Source organism: Portunus trituberculatus, chromosome 31 (genome assembly GCF_017591435.1).
Source record: "Portunus trituberculatus isolate SZX2019 chromosome 31, ASM1759143v1, whole genome shotgun sequence".
NCBI lineage: Eukaryota > Metazoa > Arthropoda > Malacostraca > Decapoda > Portunidae > Portunus > Portunus trituberculatus.
This window is the reverse complement of record NC_059285.1, coordinates 26,871,642-26,877,633: the sequence shown is the minus strand read 5'-3', so window position 1 is coordinate 26,877,633 and position 5,992 is coordinate 26,871,642.

Here is a 5,992-nt window from a genome sequence, read left to right as displayed (position 1 = left end):
GACCCAACCCCAATTTTAGGTTATTGTCCTGTTATTTCTTTCATTATGTTAACACGTTAACCACAGATGGCAACTCAGCTTTCCTGAGATAGTGTTTTGTAGTATGGAGCGTTAAAAACCATAACGTATTGGTACACCGGTGTACCTTGTGCATATAGTGCATATACGTATCCAGGGTGTAACACGACTTTCTGTAAATATTGAAAGAGGTAAGAGAACATGCATTTCTAAGCAGAAAATGTTATATACACATATGCATTTTAAGGTTTTGTTTACCTGTATATCAAACCCGTATATGAAACTTATTAAGCTTCTACTCCAGAGTTATTGCAGGACTTGAAAACAGAGATGGATGGGTAGACACAGTATACCTGGACATTAAAAAGGCTTTTGATAAAGTCCTGCACAGAAGACTTCTTTGGAAACTAGAGTACATAGGAGGACTGCGTGAAACCTTGCTTGAATGGACAAGAGATTATTTGAAGGATAGGGAAGTGAGAACTGTGATTAGAGATACATACTCATCTTGGGGTAAAGTAACTAGCGGAGTACCACAAGGGTCAGTGTTAGCCCCCATAATGTTTCAAGTTTATGTAAACGACATTCACATTGGGATAAACAGCTATATAAATTTATTTGCTGATGAAGCCAAGTTGCTAAGAGTTATCAAAACCAGAGAGGACTGTCTGCTGTTGCAGAAAGATTTAAACAAGATCTATGAATGGAGCATGAAGTGGAAACTGGAGTTTAATGCCATGAAATGCCACATAATGGAACTAGGAAAGAGTAAGAGAAGACCAATATAGAACTATTTGATGGGAAATGAGCAAATAATGAAGACTAAAAAGGAAAAAGATCTTGGAGTGATCTATCACGGTATTCGTCTCACGCCTATACCTTCACGCCTCCTCACCCTGCCCTTGTCCAGTTCCTGCCTGTGCGTCTTCACCACCTTATAGTTCGTCTCTTCTCACGCACCAATTACCTCCTCTGTTCCTTCATCCACCGTTAATCACCATCGCCACTCGTTCGTCAGCCAGCCCATTCACCTCGCTCATTCTTCTCTTCATCACTAGTCGAACTGCCACGTTAGGCTCCGACGCATTACGGAGCCTCACCTCAAGGCCCCACAAGGCGTCAACCAAGCTGAGGTCTGTCTGGAACTGCGGAGCAATGTCAGTCTCATCCTTACTACCACCAGAATTATATCCCTCTCTCCGGGACTCTGATAAACCATTAGACACGCCTTACCCCAGGATTGCAAGTGACTCCACGCGTCCAGTGACACTACATAAGTGAACATACACCCATCCACACACACTCACATACACACACCACCCAGGACTCCTAGTTCAACTTAATTTACCTCTGCACACCCACCCACAGACACACACACACACCCACCTATCATTTAACCTCACCTTCAGTACATATTGGACCCAGACGATACTCGGGAACTAGTACTGTAATTATCTATTGTCCTATTTCTTTGCTTATGTTTCTGTAAATAATAAACTATTTTTGGGTACTTGCTTGTTTGTGTCTGACCTTACTGACTCTCCTAGGCAAGGCACAGGTATGGATCATGACATAATTGGGGGCCTGACCGGGATCCTAATTACTTAGGTAATTAACATAATCTTCCTTTACTGGTGTCCAATCAAATTGGGGCCGCCGTGGTGCAGTGGGACCGCGCGCGCTTTGCGAGCCCCAGGGTTCTCAAGCGCACGGGTTCGAATCCTGGCCACGGTCCGAGGTTAGGAAGGGCATCCACTCGGGGTAACGGTTCCCAAATGCCAAAACCGAAGTCCTCCTGACTCCTCTGTCAGGAGGCACCGTCCTAGCCCTAATATAATAGGGGAACCGGACGTAAAAAAAAAAAAAAAAAAAAAAAAAAAAAAAAAACTGGTGTCCAATCAAATTACCATTGACATACACAATTACATCTACATACATACTACATGACATGTTGGCCACTTGCACCCTTGTGTAAGGTAAGTCCTGTTGTGGATGTGCACTTAATTGTCACCCTACCTTTTAAACTCTTACACATTGGCCAGGTGTAGGGCATCGTAGGGTCATTAAGTCTCATTTCCACCATAGAGTTTTCCATATCAGAGTTAAATTATTTCTTAGAAGGAATAATCCGCCCTTCCCTCATGTGGTGCAGAGACTCGGGAACCACCTGATATTCCACACTAATTATTAGAGTCACTCAGGAATAACTAAGACCTCTCCAAACTCTGATAAGTACTTAACCATCCACTTAGATTGTTTTGAGGGTAAGACAATAGTGGCATCTTTTTAGGCTAGTTATATCCTCGAAAGTGAGTACTGTTGGGGTCACTCCCCATCATTTAACCTCACTAACTAAAAGTAAGGTTAGTCACTGGCGATTGTCAGTCATTCTTTAGTAACAAGGTTTTTGTGTTAATTGCTTTAACCTCTATGATAACCCGGTAGATAATTGCGGTCAAGTAAAAGACACCTTTCTTAATCATTACTTGTAACTATCATTCACTCCTGTCTTACTTACCCAACACCTTGGCCAACCCTTCTACATTTTTTTAAGCATAATTCAGAATGACAACTTATTTGAACCATGAGGAATTTGTGGGGAACCCTTCTATCCAAGAACTTAAGGAGAAAATAGTTACCAAAGATCAGCTTAAGTATATTGCACGGGAATTTGATATCTCTTTCACATCTGACATTCGCAAAGATGAATTGATCATGTTAGTTCTGGCTCATCTCGGTGATGACGAAGAGAGTGCCTTTAGTCAAGACAACCCCTCTGAAGACCCTAATTTGGCATTAGCTGTAGAGACATTTAAACTTGATGCTCTAAAAGTAAAGCTAGAAATTGAAAAGGAACAACAACAACAGTCGCAGAGATGGCTGTATTCGAAGCCGAGAGACAGCGTCAGCATGAGTTAACCATGATCCAATTAAAAAATGCAGCACCACCTACCCCAGTACATCTGAGTAAGCACTTGCCACTACTTCCCCAATTTGTAGAAGAAGACCCTGACACTTTCTTTAGTCAATTTGAGTCGCAAGCTGCAAATTTGGCATTCGAGAAGAAATATTGGGCGTTGCTGTTAAAATCTAAATTGATGAATAAGGCGTTAATCGTTGCTAACGGACTAGAACACCACATAGATTACGAAGTCATGAAACAGGGGTTACTTACAGCTTACTCCGTTACTCCTGAAGGCTGTCGGCAAAAGTTTCGCAACTTAAAGAAAGCCCCGAATCAAACATATCTTGAGTTCGCGTCGGACAAACTTCGAGCTTTCAAAAAGTGGCTCCAAAACTCGGCAGTAACCACATATGAAGAACTCATTAATTTGATGGTGTTAAAGGAATTCAAAAGGAAGGTGTCGTTCTCTATCAGGCTGCATATTGACGATAGGGATGAAACAGATTTAATGAAGGCTGCTGAAATAGCAGACAAGTATTCACTAACACACTGAGCCTCTGGAGAGAGAAAACTAGTGTCTTTTGTAAAGTCTAGTGCAGGGAGCGCAGGGTCCGGTAAGCCAGTTGAGAGTGGTGCCGAGACACAACTGTTTTGCTCATTTTGCAAGAAAACCGGTCACCTCATAAGAAACTGTCCTAATCCTAAATGCAAGGTAGCAAAAGGGCAAATGACGCTCACTAAACCAGTAGTTTCTTTCAGTGTAGCTACCTCCACAAGCCACTTGTTTGACCCTTTTCTGTCCAATGGGCCAGTCGCTACTGGCCATGCTATTAAACACTTAAAGATAGCCAGAGACACCTGTGGCAGTCAATCACTTGTCCTAAAATCGGCAATTCCAGGAATTGAGCAATGCTACACTGGAGAAAAGATATATATACTTGATTTCCATGGGCCTTTAGCCATGCCTCTAGCTAAAGTAACTATTGATTGCCCCCTTGTTAAGGGTGAAATAACAGTAGCGGTATGTGATAATGAGTCCTTACCAATACCTCAGTGTGAATTTATTCTGTGTAATGATTTGGTGGGTGGTAAGGTATTTCCTCCTCTTAAAATCAAAGACTCTCCCTTAACTTATAATCCTACAGAGGAACTGGAGAGTACCCAACCTGGTTTGTTTCCTGTGTGTGCTGTAACGCGCTCACAAGCTCGACAAACACCACCTCCACCACCCACACCTCACACGAGCCCTCCTTCTAATCTTAACCAGCTGTTCTCAGAGAAGATATTGTATGAGGCACAGAGGGAGGACTCTACTTTGTCAAAATACCATGCAAAGATCATTCCTAAGGACCAGATTACTCACTACCCCTCCTATTACTATCAGGACGACATACTTATGAGAGTGTTCTAACCACCCCAATTATCTGATGATGCTACTTGGGCTAAAGTCCACCAGATCGTATTGCCTTGTGATTTAAGACAACCGGTTATAGAGATCGCTCATGAAGCTTTTTCAGGACATCTAGGTATCACAAAGACCTGTGATAAGATATTATCTGAATTTTATTGGCCTGGTATGAAGAAAAATGTAGCCTCCTTAGTAAACACTTGTCATACTTGTCAAGTAGTGGGGAAGCCAAACCAAATCATTCCCTCCTATCCCTACAACCCATCAAGGTCCCTACTGAGCCCTTCACAAAAATCCCTTCTGTTGTAGGACCATTTAAATCTAAAAAGGAAATCAATATATCCTGACTATTCTAGACCCAACAACCAGGTATCCAGAGGCCTTACCTTTTAAAAACATTACATCTAAAACCATTGTATCAAAATTAACCACCATGTTTACTACTTTCGGAATTCCTCAGGAAATACAGAGTGATAGAGGTACCAACTTCACAAGCGATCTCTTTAAGGCAGTAATCACAGAACTTGGTATCACACAGACTCTCTCAACTGCTTACCACCCGCAGTCTCAGGGTGCCCTAGAACGATGTCACCAGACCCTTAAATCACTCCTACGGAAGTTTTGTCACGAGAGAGGAGACCAGGAATGGGATGAGGCTCTTCCCTATATGTTGTTTGCTATTCGAGAAACCCCAAATGAGTCCCTTGAGATTTCTCCTTTTGAAATGTTGTTTGGAAGAAAGGTAAGAGGACCCTTAAGACTTATTAAAGATAAACTGTTGAATACCTCCTCACATAAACTTGTAACTGTCACAAAGTATCTAGATCACCTAAAGTCTACTCTCCTTAGAGTACGTGCATTTGCTCATAACAACCTCAAACATGCACAACAAACTATGAAAGCCATGTATGATAAAACAACATCAGCTAGGATCTTCCAGGAAGGTGATAAAGTCCTCGCCTTCATTCCTGTTCCTGGATCCCCCTTACCTGCAAAATATCATGGCCCGTACGAAATAGTAAAGAAAGTGGGCGAGACTACTTACATCATTAATACGCCTGACCGTCGTAAGCCCACTCAGGCAATTCATGTTAACCTCATAAAGTTATATAAGAGTAGACAACCTGCACAAAACTATCCTGCTGACAATGTTCTTCCTATTTGTTCATTTAATATTAATTGTGATGTACCTGATGTAGATTCCTCCTTGTGAAAAACCAGACATTAACAACACTCAGATATTATCAGAACTTGAAGATTATCTCAGTCCTCTCTCTCCATCACAAACTCAGGATATCTCCGCCCTTATCTACAAATTCTCGGGGGTGTTTGGTGACCATCCACAAAGATGCACGCTAATTTCCCATGACGTCCAACTTCTTCCAGGAACATCTCCCATAAGGCAGGCACCTTACCGACTCAACCCACAGAAACGCCATCAAATGCAGAAGGAGGTCGATTATCTACTGGACCAAGGATTGGCAGTTCCAAGCAAGTCATCCTGGGCGTCTCCTTGTCTGCTGGTCCCCAAGGAGGGAGGCCAACTACGCTTCTGTACAGACTACCGCCGAGTCAACGCAGTGACTGTGCCCGACGCTTACCCCTTGCCGCGAGTAGACGATCTAATTGATGAGGGGACAAGCTAAGTTCATCACAAAACT